This window comes from Stegodyphus dumicola, chromosome 5 (genome assembly GCF_044657685.1).
Source record: "Stegodyphus dumicola isolate Sdum_Otavi_A_Nest chromosome 5, ASM4465768v1".
Taxonomy (NCBI): domain Eukaryota; kingdom Metazoa; phylum Arthropoda; class Arachnida; order Araneae; family Eresidae; genus Stegodyphus; species Stegodyphus dumicola.
Window position 1 is genome coordinate 212039390 of NC_140772.1, and position 19407 is coordinate 212058796.

The 19407-nt window shown below is 32.8% G+C and overlaps 1 long non-coding RNA gene across 1 annotated transcript; it reads right to left on the reverse strand.

Annotated features, from left to right (window-relative positions):
* Nucleotides 1-3522: 3522 nt before the first annotated feature.
* LOC146997407 (uncharacterized) lies at nt 3523-18084 on the reverse strand. Its single transcript, XR_015041406.1, has 4 exons — nt 18065-18084; nt 11693-11789; nt 10917-10950; nt 3523-3749 (listed from the first exon to the last, which is right to left on the reverse strand). It is a non-coding gene; the product is annotated as an uncharacterized LOC146997407 (long non-coding RNA).
* Between the last annotated feature and the right edge of the window lie 1323 nt (nt 18085-19407).

A 19407-nucleotide genomic window follows, 5' to 3' on the forward strand; every position in this document is an offset into this window, starting at 1 on the left:
TAATGCGTTTACATCCATTTCAAATTTCGCATGGATTCTCACCAAAACTTGAAATGTTTCGTTTCGTAAAAAAAGCTGTCTAGAATGGAGTTAAATTAATGTCTCTTATATTAAATTTTCAACAAGGCTCTAGTGTCTGTGGCGATAATTATATCTTGAGATATTTACCTTCTGAGTGATTTCTCATCTGTCTAATTTCCATAATCCTTCAGCATAGCTAAAATTAAGTGAAATGTGAAATCTCGAAATATCGCAAAAGTCACTAATTAAAGTTCGAAGGCATGCTTTCAGAATTTTATAGAATTTAATAGAAATGAAAAACGTCCAGCTCTTTTCTTCAAAATGCGCTGCTAGGTTGACCTCATGACACCATGCAAAATGGCTAATAAATATCCCACTAGATTCAATTCTTAATTTACGAATTTTTCTCCGTCCTAGCAGTGTGTGCGACAAGGAGAAATATCCAAATGGACAAACATTAAACACGTTCACAGGTATGAAAATAAGTAATTGTATGAAGAAGTACGAGCACTTGCTAATAAAAATTGCGGCCCTGAATCGGCGTGGGAAGAAGAAGGTTATCATGCATGTCTTGCAGACTTTATTCAAGCGTTTGAAGGTAAACGTATAAGGGTGAGTAAGAGTGAAGAGAGAGGGAGGAAAGAACTCAAAACCGATCTATGTGTACTCTTTTTAGCCGGCGTCCGTTGCCGCAGTCGAAATGAAATTCGGACTGAAAAGTGTGGATACTAACCTTCGTGTTCCCCCAATGAGTAAGGCGAGTTGGGTGATTTACACTTCTGATTACATGCAGCATGAAACCTTGAGCTTTTGCTTATGTTCTCAATGTATAAGTTTATATAATTTTCGGACATATCGTCATATACCTTCCTAAGGGTTATGATGCTTAGTTTTATTTAATTTAATACTTAATTTATGTATATTATTATTTATAATTTTTCAGCCAAGGACCAAGCCATAAGACTGACTTTCCTGTAATGTGGGTTAGATTGCCATATATAGTTTCAATAACTTCGACATCTGTCTGTTTAGGTTTTCGATTTAAATTCATCTTTTTTTCTTGAAGTTAAATAAATAATTTTTTTTTTCTTTTTAAAATTATGACTTGTTAATCGTTTCTGTTGCTAAGGTTGCTAAGGGCAGGACCACTTTTCATAGTACAATATTTCGGCCACTGTTGAGAACCCCAGTTGCTGAAGATGTACTATTTTCTGAAACTCATGGTTACTTTCATTCGTTAAGGATTTCTATACTTCATTATGAAAACTCGTTTCGTGTTCTGATTATTTTGAATATAAGCTATACAGACTTTAATTATAAGCTGTACAGATTTCAGCACCATTTCAAAAGGTAAGGCGCATTTCAAAAGTTTCGGTGCATTTTCAAAATTTAGATGTATTTATTAAAATTTTTAGAGGTATATTTATATTTGTATATTAAAAATTTCGAGGCTTTAAAGTGATAAAGATGCCAAATCCGAAGAATATTGTTCCTTTCACTTGAGTTTATTTTTCGTATCACTTTATTTTCAATGAAATTTGAAAAAAAATTATTATTTCTGGGGAATATTACTTTAAATATTTTGAGTAAAAAGCTTCAGATTTGCAATTTTTGTAAAACTGGTATTGTAAAAGAATATTATTTAGGAAGAATAATATCTAATTAAGTTTGAAGCAGGAAATTTTTATTTAATTTATTTTAATTTTAAATCCTTTAACAAAACATCTTCATTTTATCTACTTTAATCGAGCAGGTTTCTCTATTTTAACCTAGATATATTTTACTTTTTATCAGTTATATGACTATTCTTTTCTAAAATGATAAAAAGAGTATTAAAATAGAAGTAAAAGAAATAGCTTTAGAACTGACATCTATAATTATTCTGATCATGGAAGAGTATGTTTCATAAAAGTTGCATGTTTTAATAAATTTCAGCCTTTTAAATATGTATGTTTAACAGAAATAATAACCTATTATACTCCCTTTTCAATCTTGTGAAATTCTTAGCTTTTACCTTAATAGGCGATTTTTCAATGTAAAAGAAAAGCAAATCTTTAATATAACTTTGAAAAATATACCTTTTACACCTACGATGAAAATTCACGAACAGATCGTATGATTGGTGCTTACGAACTCTTAATTAAAACTTTATATTTTGGAAATATTTTAAATACAAAATCACTTACAACAAATAAGTAGTTTTATGTTATGAAAGGATGCATTTAACATTGTCATCGAAATAATGATCACAGTTACAAGTGCAACCAAGTGGGAACCACAGTTTCGTCATTGATTTATAAGTATGCAGGGATACTATAATTAAAGCTCCACTTTGAAATAGTCATAAAAGGAAAACTACTGGGCCAAATGTTAGGTCATGGGAATTAATTTTCCGCGAAAAACATAATTTCAAAACTCGCCACCAGGGAAAATGAAGCTCTATTCAATATTGTTAAACGAAATAAGACATGAAGACATCGGTTTAAAATGCGTTCAATGGTTCCTGAAACGTGTTACGAAGCACGTTCAATGTTGTGTCCACCACTTTCCGAAAGCAAGTTAAATTCTATAACTGCATTCTCAATAGCAGCTTTTAGCATACGCAGAGGAATGTTACGGACATCTCGGTGTATCGCATGTTTTAATTCCGCCAAAAGTTTGTTTAGATTATTAGTTAAATTACCGTATTTGCCGGCGTATAAGACGCACTTTTTTCCTTTGAAAATATGTCTGAAAAACAGGGTTCGTCTTATACATTGGCACTTATTGCGTAGATACGTCGTTTGTGAATGTGTCAAAGTTTTATGAGATGCTGTAAAAATAGAGACAGTGGTTAAATCATTTAAGAAGTGTTGCATTAGTAATGCACTGGATGGTAAAGAGGACAATTTGTTGTGCGAGGACGCAGTTGCTGATTCAGAAGAGGTTTCAAGTCACTCTTCATTTTAGCTCTGAAGATGAGTGTCTCGGTTTTGACGAATGAGATTAAAAGATAGACTGATACACAATATACGACGATAATATTTGGTGGCAGCAATTTGAAAAGTGAAAAATACTTGTAGTGAATCGACGCAAAATGCCAAAACGAAATTAATAGTCCTTCTGGGCAAATTGTTCCTTTGGACTAAAAAATATTTTACATAATATATAAATTCTTGTTTGTAGAACTATACGATATCTTAAGAATCCTAAAATCCTATAAGATCAAAATATTACTAACAATACTAGATTTTTTGGTGGCAAAAAGAAATAAGTAATTAATTTTATCTTACAATTCGCCTTATTCTAATTTATTCTAATATATGTCCTAATAGTTTGTTAAAAATAATTTATACATAATTGATTTTTTAAAGTGATGAGTTTGTGGATTGGTTCCCGGTCGAAGTCTGATATGTCTTTCGGCAGTTCAGTCAGGTATTTGTGCTTACTTGTAGCCTTCATTAGGTAAAACAGTTTCATTTGATGTAAAAAACCGTCATGTCAAAAAGAAAAGAAACCATATATTCGACGCTTACTTTATTTGTAATATTAGCCTAAATAAAGGTATATTCGAACATGAATCAGTAATTTTAAACAACTTCGTTTATCGTGTTTTTATGTTTTTATCCATGCAAGCGCAGTATCCACCGAAGAAGGTACATTTGCACTGAAGTCCTTCACAGCATTTATCATCAACAGGATCAGGTATACAATCCTTTTCCTTTCGGAGGCAGTCCCCTTTTAGGGCCCTGAAATCATAATTAAGAAAAACCTCGTGTCAGTTCCGTAATATATTTTGAGAAATTAAATTATTTCATTAATTTATATAACACGAAGGGAGATCTAAGTTTTAGGACTATTTTAATAAAATTCAGCCAACCTGCCAAACGATGATTGACAGCACTTACTACAAAGATATTTCAACTTTCTTCTTTCTAAAATATCATTAGCGTATAGGCTGAATGTTTAGCACAGTTAATCATTTGCTTTGATTCAATAAAGAATTTCTGCCTCAGATTCTGATGTTGAGGTAATAATTTAATCAATATTTCAAACATTAATCCTTTTTTTCCAAACAAATTTTGAGTGCAGATGGAGCTTGGTACCTTTAGCATATAACATCCAGGCAAACGGCAGTCATTTGCATGGATTACAGAAAGTCCACCACCGCCACAGAAACTTTGATTTTAGAAATGTTAAGGAAAGACCATGGTGGAAATCACATTTGATTAAAAAGGGTTAACTGATTGATTGAACATCGGAGACCTCTTTTGATTGAAAAGAAATAATTGATTGATTTCATGCAGGAGACCTCTTTTGATTGAAAAGGAATAATTGGTTGATCTAATACTGGAGATGCCTTTTCATCGAAAAGAAATAACTGATTGATCGGATGTTCGAGACTTCTTTTGATTGAAAAGGCATAATTGGTTGATCTAATGCTAGAGACATCTTTTGATTGAAAAGGCATGATTGGTTGAACTAATGCTGGAGACGTCTTTTGACCCAAAAGAAATAATTCACAATGAATTTGCTTACAGACAGTAGAGCGACAGACGGTAAATTTTATAGTTTAGAAAAGTGATAACAGAAACTTCTGGAGAGAATTAAGCACCTTAGGCCTGAAAAAAGCTCAATCTAATCACTGATTTCTGCTGCACTCAAAGGTTTTGTCACAAAGTTCTGTTCTTGTCAAGCAACAAAAAGGCACAGTTCTTCAGGACCCATACATTTGGCAATATATTACTTCTTGCACTTTAAGATTAAATCTCGTTAAACAAGAACGTTACCATAATCTCACTATTATGGTAACGTTGAAGAGACCCAGAAAACCGAAAAAGACGTATTTCTGCAGTCTATCTGATTGTGCGTTTTTAAGCAATTTTTGATTGGTATTTTAAGCAATTCAGATTTGTGAGTTTTTTATCTGATTGTGAGCAACATACACGCGTTAAGCATTGTATAAATTTCCAAGGAATATAGTATATTAAAGACTAATATGTAAATAGTTTGTTTTACGTAACTTTCAATTTTATACAAACATAGTCCTAAGACTTTGTAGATGCACTCTGTACAATATATTATGCAAACAATTTCAAATTCATGAACATATCTTCATTTATAAAAATAATCATAATATTAGCAATAATAATAATGTAATTTTTAACCCGTCAAATTTTCTTTATTTTCCAATATGTTTTTGTCAATCCTTTATTTAATTAGTGTTTATGATTGTGTAAACACATTAAGCGCATTCAGGTTTCACTAACGAGCCTCTGTGATTGAAAACGTAATTAGGAGGAAGAAAAAATAAGTCACTATATTTAATTTTGTGGCCTGTTTCCTGCGGAAACTTTAATTTTTCCCCCTTTCAGCATTCCAAACAAGTTAAATATTTAGGAAAATAATCACATATCAATGCAAGTTTAACTTCAGGTTTTCATTTAGGTTACTCGTACGCGTAGTTAATATGTTGTTTAAAAACTTTGACTTAACGTTTCTTTAAACTTAGTAAATCTTTTGTTCTCGGAAATGAATTTTATGTTTCCCTCAATACGATTCTAGAGATTTTTCATTTAAAAACTCAGTGAAAAATGTATAAATGAATAAATAAATTAATAAAAATAATTTTAAAATTAAAAAAAAAATATTTACTAAGATATTTCTTTGGCATACCACTGATATCTAGTAGTCTTAAAATTTTCTTTAAAGACATAATCCATCGAAGAGAGGGACCTCTGGGCATGTACCCAGCGAGTCTCATGAAATGTTAAATCAAAGCATCTCAACAAGAGATGATGAGTTGTTGTTGCTGATGTTCACTTGTGGTTCTTGTTGTATGTCAATAGATTATTCAAAATCAGTGCAAGACGTGAATTTAAAGTAATGCGAAGCATGTACAAGACAGCATGATGCTCGACGAATTTCTGGCCTCACAGATGCTTCATAAAATCTCCCTGAATTCTTTCTCCTGGTTCGTCGAAAGAACAGTTTTTTTACAAGCTTAATGCACACGAGATTTGAGTTATTAATTCTTCGAAACTGGACGTTTTTCTTTGTAGCCCTTTAATGGCTACAAGCATATCTATGTAATACTAATTCTAATAGATCACAAATCCCCATAATGAAAGTATATCACAAATTCTGAAATACTGTAAATGAAAGTTGCGCAATACATGATGTTAATTGCATTTTAAGTTTTTCTTTTAAATTTCAAATTCATTGATCTTCATGCAGTAAGTACATTACAATTAGTTAAGACACATTACAATTAGTCACATATCGTTTTTGCATTTTTTCTAATTACCACATATCAGTGAAAGTTTGACTTCAGGTTTTGATTTAGGTTAAGATGAGTTAATATTTTGTTTAAAAACTTTGGCTTAATGTTTCTTTAAACTTAGTAAATCTCTTCTCATTTTATCTGAATTTGGTATTAAACAATCTTCACAGGTAGATTTTTAAACACATTTTTGTATCAAAAAATCGGTTGTACGGTTGCAGGAGTTTAAAAGTTTAAATTATTTAGGTTTACTAATTAATTAAAACCATGAGAAAATTATTCTACAAGCATGCATAATCTTTACTACTTTAAAATATGATCTCAAACATGCATTCCAAACTTGTCATAGTTTTGTTGAAATAAGATACAGAATTTTACAAGCATAGTTTCATTTGTGTAAGTGGGAAAATTATCCTTTTTAGGCTGATGAAACAAATTTAATAATTGCTTAGAGTAAAACTACTTGGCAGTGAAATATTCAATTTGCTTAAATTGATTATAAACAAAATATTCGAAGGTTCTGAATGAAATGTTCCTGCATATGCATTTGGCAAAACGTTAACTAAATTGTAAAGTAAAGGAATCAGATAAACATTTAATTAATTTAATGAAGTCATTTGAGATCGAAAACATAATCGCCCCATAAAGAACTGATTTTTTTTTATTTACCTGCTCTTATTTTTTTAGATATGAGAACATAACAGCTTTAATCAAGATTTAAATTTTACAGTTCTTTAATTTAAGTGGCTAAAATGTGTGAAATAATTTCTCTGCAAATATATCAGTTAAAATATGGAAGTTTTAACTTCAAAGTTTTCATATATAATGAACATTTTATTAATTCGAGAATTTAATCAACAAAAATTATATAAAACATAAAATTGTCAAGTTTTTAAATATCTTTATATTCTACGGTGACTTAATTTTTCTTATTAAATTCATCACTTTCTTTTTAAATATTTTGTATTTTGTCTAGAACCAATTAAAAAATATCTTGAATTGAACAGTTTATATACATAATGATCTAAGTTGTTTTAGTATTACATTTCTAGGAAACAGAACTTGAACACAAAATTTTAATACTTTTAAACTTCTACATGCATTGTTGTTGTCTTGTCCATGAATTTCATGGAAGAATAATATATTTGCCAGAGCCTCAAGGAGGTTCCACCCCAATTTTGAGAACAACACCTCGGGAGGAAGGGAGTCTCCTTCTACCTTCAATTCACACGAGAGGACATTCATATATTTAAAGCGCCCCGATGACGCACAATACATTTACAATCATCCATGCTTTCTTCCAGATTTGAACCCGGTCTTTTTGGTACGCCAGTAGGCTCCCATAACCACTATACTGCTTAAGTGGCTCTGCATGCACTCCTAATAACATTTTATATTCAAGTATATAATACGCTCAGATAACTCTGGACGGCTTTATAAAGGCAGCTTTTATCATAATCTTAAATGGTCTCATTACACCTTAAAAAATTCTCAGAACTGTAAAAGTTGAGGTGAGATTTCTCTATGTAGATATATAAAAACTGGTTTTCGAAACAAGTAGCATGGAAAATCGATTGTCCATCCTCTGGGATGCGGACTAGATAAATGTGCTGATCACTTGTACTACGAGAATACTCACGGAAGAATATAATAATTCCTTGCATAGATTTTAGAGTTTTGGAACTATATTTCTTGAAAAATATATAATACAGGAACTTAATTGAGGATTTAGGCTTAATGTAATACCTTGGTTAATAACTACGATTGGTTAATAATGTTATACCTTGATTACTAATCACGAAAGCAGATAGAAAAATAGATTTACATTCTGACGTTTGCCCTGCTCACCTAACGAGCGACTGACTGAAATGCATCCAAACCAATCAGTCAAAGTTGGTGACAAGTTTTAATCGTAGAACTTTAAATTAGGTGCTGTTGTACAGATAATAACAAAAGGTATTTTTTCATTGTCAAGAACTTAAGCCAGATCGCTCAACTTCCTGAGTATTATACTGAACGCGAGCGCAAACTAAAGATAACTTGTGAAAAATGGCCTTAGTTTCTTACAATGTCAGGAAAAATAAATAATAGGCGTCAAATATCAGGAATACTTGGTGAGAGTTAAAACAGCTGCTGATGTTTCTCCATTAAACTGAGTGACAATAGTTGTATCATATAAATAAAAGTTTGCCGATTTCACTGTCAAATACTTCTTCATTTAATGTGTAGCAAAATACATTAGAATCATAATATCAAACAATGCAATTCCTTTTATTTTTACATAATCAGGTAACGCTTTTTTGAAAATGCATATAAGACAAAGTAGCAACCATAATTAATAGTTAACGTTTGCAGCTTTACAAAAATCAATTGTATTCAGTAAAATAGTATTCAGTCCTAATTCTTCGTGAATGCATTTGGATGTTACAATGAATAATGAGAAATACAACTAAGTGTAAGCATAAAATGGGTACAAATCTGTCGGTCGATGTGACAGTAAAATTCCTAAAGTTTAAATTAAAATTTCGGACGAAAATATTGTCAAACAAAATTCACCCCTATTCTGAAAATCCGCGTGACTTCAACATATAAGTTTGTTCATTACTTTAGTGTACCTGACAACTAGTTTTAAACAACTGATGCCACTTTGATTACGTAGTAGAATCAACTCCTTGATGAAAATCGAAATTTAATCCACATCGAAATAATCCTTCACGCATATCAGCAATTATATCGTAATTTATTTAACGAATAATAACTGCTTCAGATGTTTGGATAAACGTCGAAAGATTTGGCAAAGCGATTCTTTCAGGTTTTATAGTAAGGTGAATCTAGCAGCTTAGAGCTGCATTAATTTCTTTCAGAAAAAATACTCTCTCTATATATATATTTATATATATATTTGTAATAAATTCAGGACCAGAAGCAGGAATTTTGATTGCGTAGAAGTGCTAATCCATAATGACTAGGAAATTGGAGGCAAATGCAGATTAAATATTCAGTTTTATTTTGAGCAACATGTTGCGGCTACACACAAGTCGGCACATTAAATGTACCTGTTCCGAAAGGCTTACATTTGATAACTTTGCAGAAGAAAGCACCAGCGGACAGACCATAGCGTAGCTAGGCCAAAACTTAGAAAGCAAAGCAAGTGCGTTATTTTCAGGGTGAAATCTTATTCAGACTGAGTTAGTTATGGTTCCCGAAGCATTTTGATTGGATAGTTAATATTGCTATAAATTATATATTGGATGCTTGAGTTTTAGTTCAGTTTACATCACCAGAATTACGTAAGTCATATGACATAGATTATTCTCGAAATGACTCAGTGCAGGTTGCTATTTTTAGAATAGAGAAGGGAAATTAATTTACGCTGCTTATTTAATCTTTTACATATACTTTATTTTTCTTACATATCCCCTTACATATCCCTGTAAGCTATGTCCTGGATCCTTCATGTCTTTTCTCATATTTCTTGCTTCACTAATCTACTAATTTAATCTTTTACATATTCTTTATTTTTTTATATATATATACATACATACATATAGCATGTGTATAGCGCGGTCATGTGGGTTTTCAAAGAACAGATTCTGAACCATGTACATCTTACGAGAGGATACGACTGTGGATCTCAGAACGTTAAATACCGGAGACCAACGTACAGAAAAATTTCATTTCACCGAAGGAGTTGGGAAAGCTCATTAAAGCAGGGAGTTCTGTAAACCACAGCTACATAAACCTCTTCTACAGTTTCGTTTGAAATGTTTCGGCCCTCTTCCTGAAGCACACAAATGTTCAGTCTTTTCAAATTTAGCAATTATCCCTCTCAAACTAATCTGTTACCCAGTCACCTTTTGCAATCCTTTCAAATGTTAATATTGTCGTAATGCGGCTGAAATGCAACTACAGTTCTGATAAAACAATTTCAACAGGAATGCCATATCCTTCTTTTCAAACGCATGAGGAAAAATTATTTTTAAATAATGAATTTTTTTAATATTTGAATTTAAAAATATTCCTCATTTTTGCAACGTCCTTTTTTATTGCATGAAGAGTGCCAAATATTAGTTAAAATTTGAAATACTACTTTTATTGCAAGCCACTTAGACGAGAAAATGGTTAATGAATCTGAGTCCCGTACCAAATAATACGGTTCCAGACCCTGTAGAAGGCATGGATGTAAATTGTCTGTCCCTTCAGTGGCACAGCTGTTCTGTGCCAGTAGTGTGCAATGACACAGCTGTTAGGAGCTATAATGCCCTCCACTGGGGAAAAATATTTATGTCCATTTAGTATATATATACACATACAAAATTTCAATGAAGTACTACAGTCGGAACATGCAGTATAAGAGAAAGGATAAGGTCATATATAACCATCATTATTCTGTATATTGATTTCACTGGAACAAGAAACGCTAGGGAATTTATTTTTAAGTCACATATCCCTTGCTGTTTTGTTATATCGTAATATATATATATATATATATATATATGTATATGTATATGTATATGTATGTTTGTGTGGGTACACTTCCTCTATGATTAATTGTAATTCTGATTTTATACATATATAATATCGAAATAACTTATAGATTTACTACATTAAATTTTTAAAATATTTTACTTACCTTTCAGCTGCGTTGTCCTTTGTCAAAGATCCCTCTGTAACAAACAAATAAATTAAATAATCCTTATTTTTGTAAAACATGAAGATTTGTTTAAAGAATGATTCCAAATTTTTATGCAGAAATTTAACTACATAACATCCTTATGACAATCGGAGACAAAATCCAAGTTTATGAAAAATACCAGCCTTAGTTCATGTAAAGCGTGATTAAAACTCTCCTGAAGAAGAGATGACATTGTCCAATAGCCCTCGAATTCTATAGAACTTTATTGAAAATCTACTTGAAACTAATGTTGCTCTTTCGCGTAATTATTAGATTCATATTTAAAAAATCTTGGGTATATTAATAATGACTATCGTTGTTTATAGCTTAAAATACAATTCTGTTATGTAAAATTAATTTTGGAATGTCGAAATACTCAAGAGTGCATGCATGTACTAAGTTTTTTCTTTCTTTACTTCTGAAAAATATCATGCTTTCTTAAATTTGACTTAAACGTAGTTAAGTTTTATGCAAACTAAAATTAGCCAAATTATATAAGTAGCTTCACAAACGTATCCGAAGTTTACTGAAGTAGAAACGTGACTAAATAATATTTTCAAAACTTCCATAACAGAAATCATTTATTCATTTTGTTAATTCTTTCACATGGAAAAATACATTTCAAATAAATTTGAAGTTGGATTTTGAATTTTCAGTTTTTCTTATTGTGTATTTAATCTAAATCTGCTGTATTTTAGCGAGGTCAGTTCAAATGCAATTATTTATAGTCTTACCTGAATAGGGAGATGCCATGACATTGGAAATGACGAAGACAATAAGAGCAAGGAAAACAAGAGGGCTCAGGAACTTCATTTTGAATTATTTCTTAATCTAAAATAAAGGAATTCGGATTAAAAACAATAAAATTTTTAATAGCTTTAAATAAATTTGTGTAACATTTATATAGAAAAAATGACAATGTCTGTTATAATTAATTAAACTCGTATCTTAGTTCTGAAGTACATCGAAGAGCCAAAACATTATGTCTATCGACATTATAAGGTATTTCTTTCACTTTCCTAGCGTGCCTTCGTGGTGTAACGGTAGCACGCTGGGCCGGTATTCCAGAGGTCCGTGGTTCGATTCCCGGCGAAGGCGGTTGCTAATTTTTCATCTCTCTGACTTCCAAAAAATCCTAATGACTCTACAAGTGGCGCCCGAAGTAAAAGGGTTGTGGATGATGATTCTCCACACCCAGGATTTGGCGACTAGGTCCCCTAAAACCCTAGTCACCCTTTAAAAAGGGGAGTATATAAGGAAAGTCTCCCACTTTCCTAGCGTCCTTCGTGGTGTAGTGGTTCTGCACGCTGGGTCGGTATCCAGAGGTCCGTGTTTCGATTCCCAGCGAAGGCGTTGTTAATGTTTCATCTTTTCTGCTTCCAAAAAAATCCTAATGTATCTACTACATAATATGGAATTTATTACCAGGTAAAACAGCTAAAGGAGTATAATAAAAGAAATTGTGATTTTTAGTAAAAATCTGCTACACTGAATGCTACTTTTATTTTAAATCAAATTTACACTTAAACACTGAGAATTTTATGCTCAGAAATTTTATTTCTCTATCACAGGTATGCATCTTTATATATACCCTCCTTAATGATAAATATTAAATTATCATAAATTGTAAATCGTTTATTATTTACAAAGATGGATTTTAATATCATTATAACTACGTTCTAAACTAATCCGTTATGAGTTTGCTAACTATGAGTACGCTCATGATATTTATATTTATAATTTTTCAATAAGAGAAATACACAATGCACTGAGTATGCTTAGAGGAAACTGAGGACGAAACGCTATCAAAACAGGAATAAAGATTGAGCTTATTATTTAAAAGGTATATCTCCTCGATGTAAAGGAAATTTAAACAAACTACTTAAATATTGTTACGAATTTTGTATTTAGATAGCTAATGTTAGTAGAATTATAATTGAAATTGTTTTCTTCGCCCGTTTAATACAGCGCGAATCGAGTTTTAAGAAAAAGCTACGCCGGAAAAGTAAAAATATGGGAGCATGTGCATTTAACATTGAACAAATGGATATCTCGTACTATATTTAATTTAAATAAATGTCATTGATTACTATGTTAGCTGTAACCGTAATTCCATCCTCTTGTTGGTTTCTAGAAGTCTGGAGAAGAAATGTAATTACTAGAACTCTCTCGCGGCGATTAAAAGCTTTAAAAAGCCGGAGAGACACATCTCAGCTCAGTTACTTATTTACTATCACTGCCTTTTTTCTTAGTTCCGAGCGAACTGAACTAGCTTTCTCTTTCTCTTTGAATTGTGTTGTATTTTAACGTTTTTAGTAGTTTAAAGTATAGCTACTGGTTCTATTTAACGTTTTTGCGTTCTACTGATTTTTAGTGCCGGATACTGTGAACACTTGTAAGAATATTTTTGAGGAAAATTACAGCGTTTTGTTTTATTTCTTGTGAAAAGAATAGATTTCTATTAGCTTTTTATCGGACTTGTGCATTCAATCTATTACGAACCCGTACACATGCACTAATTATATTACAAGACCTACCACAATTTGACTATATCGCGGATTATGAAAAAATTCTGCATATATATATATAATGCCGTATTCACCAGCATACCTTAATGTAATAAAATTTCATTCCCAATATGAAGAATTAATTAAGCACATTTACTGCTTTAAATAAAGAAATAATTAAGCACACGTATTGCTACATATCTCATTTACTTCTTCACTTTTCTCTCTCATTATAAAATGTAGGTATGTTAGGTTACTTGAATACGACAAATACCTGCCTAATGAAACAGATGCTTTTGGAAAAGAATAGCTAAAGCAATCTGATACCCATTCACGACATACATTGAAAAACCCGGAAACTAAACACGCAGGACTAGCCCGTTTGCCAGAGTTCGGGCCAAACTACAATAATTCAGCAATCTTAAACACTCGGATACTGATGGACCCTCGGAAGCACAGAAATAAGGGTTTTTGCTGTTATAACCTAATTACCATTAGATAGTAGAATTGAAGAACGTACCGCAAGTATGGAGAATGAAAAAATATTGTCCTTGTGAATTTAGTTGAGAAGCTTGAAAGCATGACATTATAATAAAATTTACATTTTCTCATTAATTACACATTTCACATTAGCAGTCCCATACCGATTCATAATGGCCTGAATATTAATATTAATGAATTTGTGGTAATTGTTTAGATTGCCGTAGAAAACCCGCTCGGAAATATTTTGGATTGCTATGTTTCACCACATTCGCAGTTTTGCACACGAATTTCCTATCTTTCGCAAGCTTATAAGATATTTATTTTTAGTTCTGGAAATATTTTGAGGTGAATTAAATTCTGCATAGCTGAATCCACAGTATTTGGGTCAACTGTTATGAAAACTCCCCTGTCTCCGAAAGTGGAATTAAAAGTTTGTACATCGCCACCTCCCACGCCATGTAACAAGAAAGAAATTTATTTTGACGAATACGAAGGCGTAAACACTCAGACTAAACTTGTTTATGTAACTGGGGAGTAAACGTCTGCCAAAAATTTAATTTTATGTCAATATAATAACTTCCCTGCCACCGCCACGAAATCTGCAAAACAGAGTTAAGTATCTAGAGTTTCATGGGCCTCGATTAGAAGAGTACTGATGCTCATTGAATATGTTCCTTGAATTATAAATTTACTGAAATAGCTTATAGTATTTAGTTTGAATTATTTATTAAGCCATAGGGGCATTGTCCCTGAGGGACTATTGCTTTCGGTTTGGCATTTTACGTTGAAATCTTTAAAAAGCTGTATCACTTTTCAAGCTGTTGCCACCAAATATTATCGCTCTGTATTATATTTGAAGAAATTAAATAATGAAGAATCTGCATAAATGTGTGTATGTTTCTCGCACTGAGCCTAGAGCCATCCAATTTTGAATGACGTAATCCTACTGTGAATATGGGCATGTAGAAGCCCAAATTTGAAATTTGGAATTTTTTTTATTGTCGATTTCATATTTTGTAAAACAATAACGAATTTCTGATTAACAAACTCAAGGATTCCGAAGCGAGCAATGGCAACGTTGTACAGGAAAAACATTTTTATCTGCAGCGCGTGAGACTGTGTATCGGAAATTTTAAAGACATGCTCAATTTAAAATTATTTTGCGATATTGCTCCTGAACTTATTTTTATGGTTTAAGTGCGAAAAACATGATAATTAATAAATAAAGGTAACACACAAAATGTTAAAAAAAGCGCCTCTTTGGACGTAGTTTTAAAATCTGAAACCTTTCAGATTTCTTTTTTATTATTATTCAAATGAAATTATAGATTGTAGAAAAGTGTTTTCAGTCATTGGAAAATATGTTCTTTTCTCATTATTGACTGGTTTTCATTACTAAACATAACATGAAGTGAAGAATTGCGTTAAATTCTTTTTTAAATCCTTTATAAGTTATTTTCTCCCTCCTTTCTGCATGCCTTTGTGTTGTAACGGTAGCACACCCTGCGCATATTCGAGAGGTTCAGGTTCAAGTTCTGGCGAGGACACTCCTTGTTTTCGTGTCAGCTGCTTTAAAATAACCCAATGGCTATACAGTGGAACCCGAACTAAAAGGTCGTAGATGATGAGTATTTTTCACCACCAGGATGTGGCAATCAGGTCTCCTATTCCCCAGTCGCCCTTTGAAAGGGATGGTAACTTCTCCCTACTTTTCTTCTTTTCTGCATGCCTTCGTGGTGTAATGATAACACACTCGGTGAGTATTCGAGAGGTCCAGATTGGCGTCCCGGCGAGGGCATTGCTTAATTTTCCTGTTTCCTACTTCAAAAAATATTAGTGACTCTTCACCATATTTAATTTTGAATATTGAATGAGTCCGCATAGCAATAATTTCTGGAAATAATTTCGTATATAATTTAGAGATTTTAATTATTTTCAATTTAAATCTATTTATTACTTTAGCAGATGGTTTATAAATGCGAAATTAATATAAAAATCTGGCAAATATTCTTTAACAACAGAATACGCATTAGAATCTGAAACTCTGAAGTACATTTCCATTTTAGTTGTTGAAAGCAGTTATATTAATTATAGCAGTTGTATATAAGATCATATAGCATATGAAATACAGCAAATGCAGTTATCTCTAAAACAATAATACACATATTGAGATCAAATGTACATAAAGCTATGGATAAGATAAATTTTTAATCATTATTATATACACCAGATAGCAATGTACAAGTTTGTTAAAATTCTAAATATATAATTCATCTTTTGAATTCCATTCGTCAAAAGTCATCGCTATCAAGATTTGCTATCGAATAACATTATTCTTTAGGGGGAAAGTCGGAAAATGGATTTAGTAACATTAAAACAAAATGGCTGGTTATTTTTTAACATTTTTCTTCAGATTTTGATGAAAATGTGAAGTCATTAAATTCTTTTTTAAGCAGAAGATGTAAAAAATCCTCAACGCCCTAATCGGGACTCGAATTTGGACCTTTCGATTACGCTGCAAGTGTGCTACAGTTACACCACGATGGCATGCTGGAAGGAGCGAGAAAATGCGTTATATACTCCACCTTTTAAATGACGACTAGGGATGACCGGACCCAATCACCAAATTTTAGTGGTAATGATGTCGTCTATCACCTTTCACCCTCCTAGAATTATCGTCTATCACGCTTTAGTTCTGGTGCTACTGTAGTCCCCCCGGGGGGTTGACTCAGGAGAATTCCTGGGAAATACTGGCTAGGATATGTAGCTAGACATTCTCAACCACGGGGGCATATAATTTGACTTAGGAAAACTAGAACTCGAGTTCATTCTCAGGTTGGTTCAGGCTTGGCAGAGACCGTACTGGTACTGTTGCGTCTGTTCCTCTGGCTATGGTGGAGCTATATCGTTTGTAGTTCCCGACCTTCTCAATGGGGCTTTGGCCCTCAGAATCCCAGTGACGGGGACTGACGGAGTAAGGCAAGGCACCGAGACGAATTTATTCCATGCTGAGGGAGTGGTGCCCCGAAGCAAAGATGATCAAGCGAATATTTTTGTATTAAGTTTCAATGTTATCATCCTTGCTGAGGCTACGTATAAAGCCGGGCAGGGACTGTGGAGTCTGCGCTGCCGTTGAGAGGTCTCCAAGGTCTGGATATCTCAACCTCGATAAGACTTGTACCAGGACGAGAGTCCTAGCTTTGGCGCCCTGGTGCCACTGTAGAATCATTAGCCTTTTTAAAGCAGGAGGAGTGAAAAATACGCATTGCCCTTGCCGGGGCTAGAACCTGGACCTCTCGATTATGCGCCGAGTGTGCTACCGTTACACCACGGAGGCCTGCTGGGAAGAGAGAGAAAGTACCTTATCAAATAAATACTTTTGTACGAATGATTATTGACATCTCCAGATAAGAATTCAAGTGACTGTTTTTTTTACAAAGGTGCCTGTGTTCGCAGGTATACAAAGATCCTACAACTTGACTGGTAATTTAAAAACACGCAGTATAATGGTAAGCATCAATTATTTTTGAAGACATGATGTTTCTGCTCTTATAGGATTTAGACCGTTACAATAGTGATAGCTGCCTTATTCAACTCTTTTCGTGAGTTCTTTCTTTCTTTTTTAATGTAGATGGACCTCGTTACATGCTAGTAATTAAGACATATAGGTGATAAGCTATGAATTCAAGAAACTCTTTTATGTATTTCTCTGTTAAATGCATAAACATGAATTAAAAACTCAGTTAAACGCAAGTAAAAAATTTACATTTAAATCAATTTAATCAAATACACCTTTATCATGTTTTAAGAAAAAGCTGCAAATAGGGTTAATTTGGCACAGAAATTAGGGCAAAAGAGACGAATTTACATATATATATATACATATTGGACTAGACACGGAACATAGGTATCGTTTTTAGATGATTACTGAATTAAAACTATCTTTGCCTTTAAGCAAATGAACACATTATTAAAATTGCACTGAAACCAGAATACATTCCGCATCCAAAATAAATTATATACTTCTATAAAGTAGTGCCAATTTTAAGGCAGCATGAAATAAAAATGTTAATTTAAAAAACAAAAGATAGAAAATGTTTCGGAATACTCACGTACCTTCAAACCCAAAAGATATTTCTAAAATGAATCTTTGAATCTGTCTCTTTTATATTAAAAAAGAGTAGAGAAGATGTTGCTAAAATTACAAGACTGTAACATTTGTTGAGCGCATAACATCTGTCATCGTCGCAATTTGAATGACGTAGATTTGCATTCTTTAAATATAACTTTCAATGGTTTTTACTCATCAAGGTGCATATTCAAGATTTCTGTAAGACACAATGGCTATGGGGTGATCGGAAGGAAAAAAAAATAAACCGACAGCTGCAGGTACTGGTAAACTATTTGAAGGAACAAGAATGTAAGTTTTAAATGTCAGTCTAAAGTTTGTCTGGATTCTTTATTGTTCCGCATTAATTGCTAATATTGAACCTTAATTGCGCAAACTATAATAGCTTGTTCTCCGTTCCTGTATTTTAAGTTAAAATTTAAAGTTAAAAAGGCTAAAAAACTCATAGCGACTTCTTTAAACTTTTTCTACAATGCTTTAAAAGGATAGTTTATGTGCTTAAATATTTAAATCTAATTCCTGAGCATTGATCCTAGAATATTCGAATTTCTTAAACTAAAGTGCTAACGTTTGTTAAAACATTCTGAAGAGTAGAAATGAGGCCTGTTCTGGGGAAAAGGAATTTTATACATTCTTCCGTAAACGTGTAGAGACATTAGAATTTTTTGGAAGCGGGAGGCATGAAAAATGAACAATGTCCTTTCCGGGACTCGAGCCACGAACCTCTCAAATACGCCCCGAGCACGATGACTATCACACCACGAAGACATGCTAAGAAGGCGGGAGAAATACCTAACATACTTCCCCTTTTAAAGGACGACTGAGGATTAGGGGACCAATCGCCAAGTCCTGGTGGTGAAGAATTATCATCCACCATCTTTTTTAGTTCAGCCGCTACTTGTAGAGACTTTAGGATTTTTTGGAAGCAGGAGACATGAAAAATGAGCAGCAATGTCGTCGCCGGTACTCAAAACATGGACCTCTCGGATACGCTCCGAGCGTGCTGATCATTACACCATGAAGGCATGCAAAGAAGGCGGAAGAGAGACGTTATAAAAGAAATCCCAATTTTTTAAATATCAGAACAGTTTAATACAAAACAGAAAACAAAAACACTTTAGAGACACTTTTTAGAAGCAATATTCGCAGCAGTATTTCACAACAAATTAACTAAGTTAGGTCATTTTCTGTATCGCCTACTGATGGAATTCTAGACCTTTGATAACATATTAGGGAACGAGTACAGAGGAAAAACTTTCGGTTTCCTCTATTTATGGCGCCTGAATGAATACAAAAACCTATCGTTATTAAATTCGCTCCTGCTGTAAAA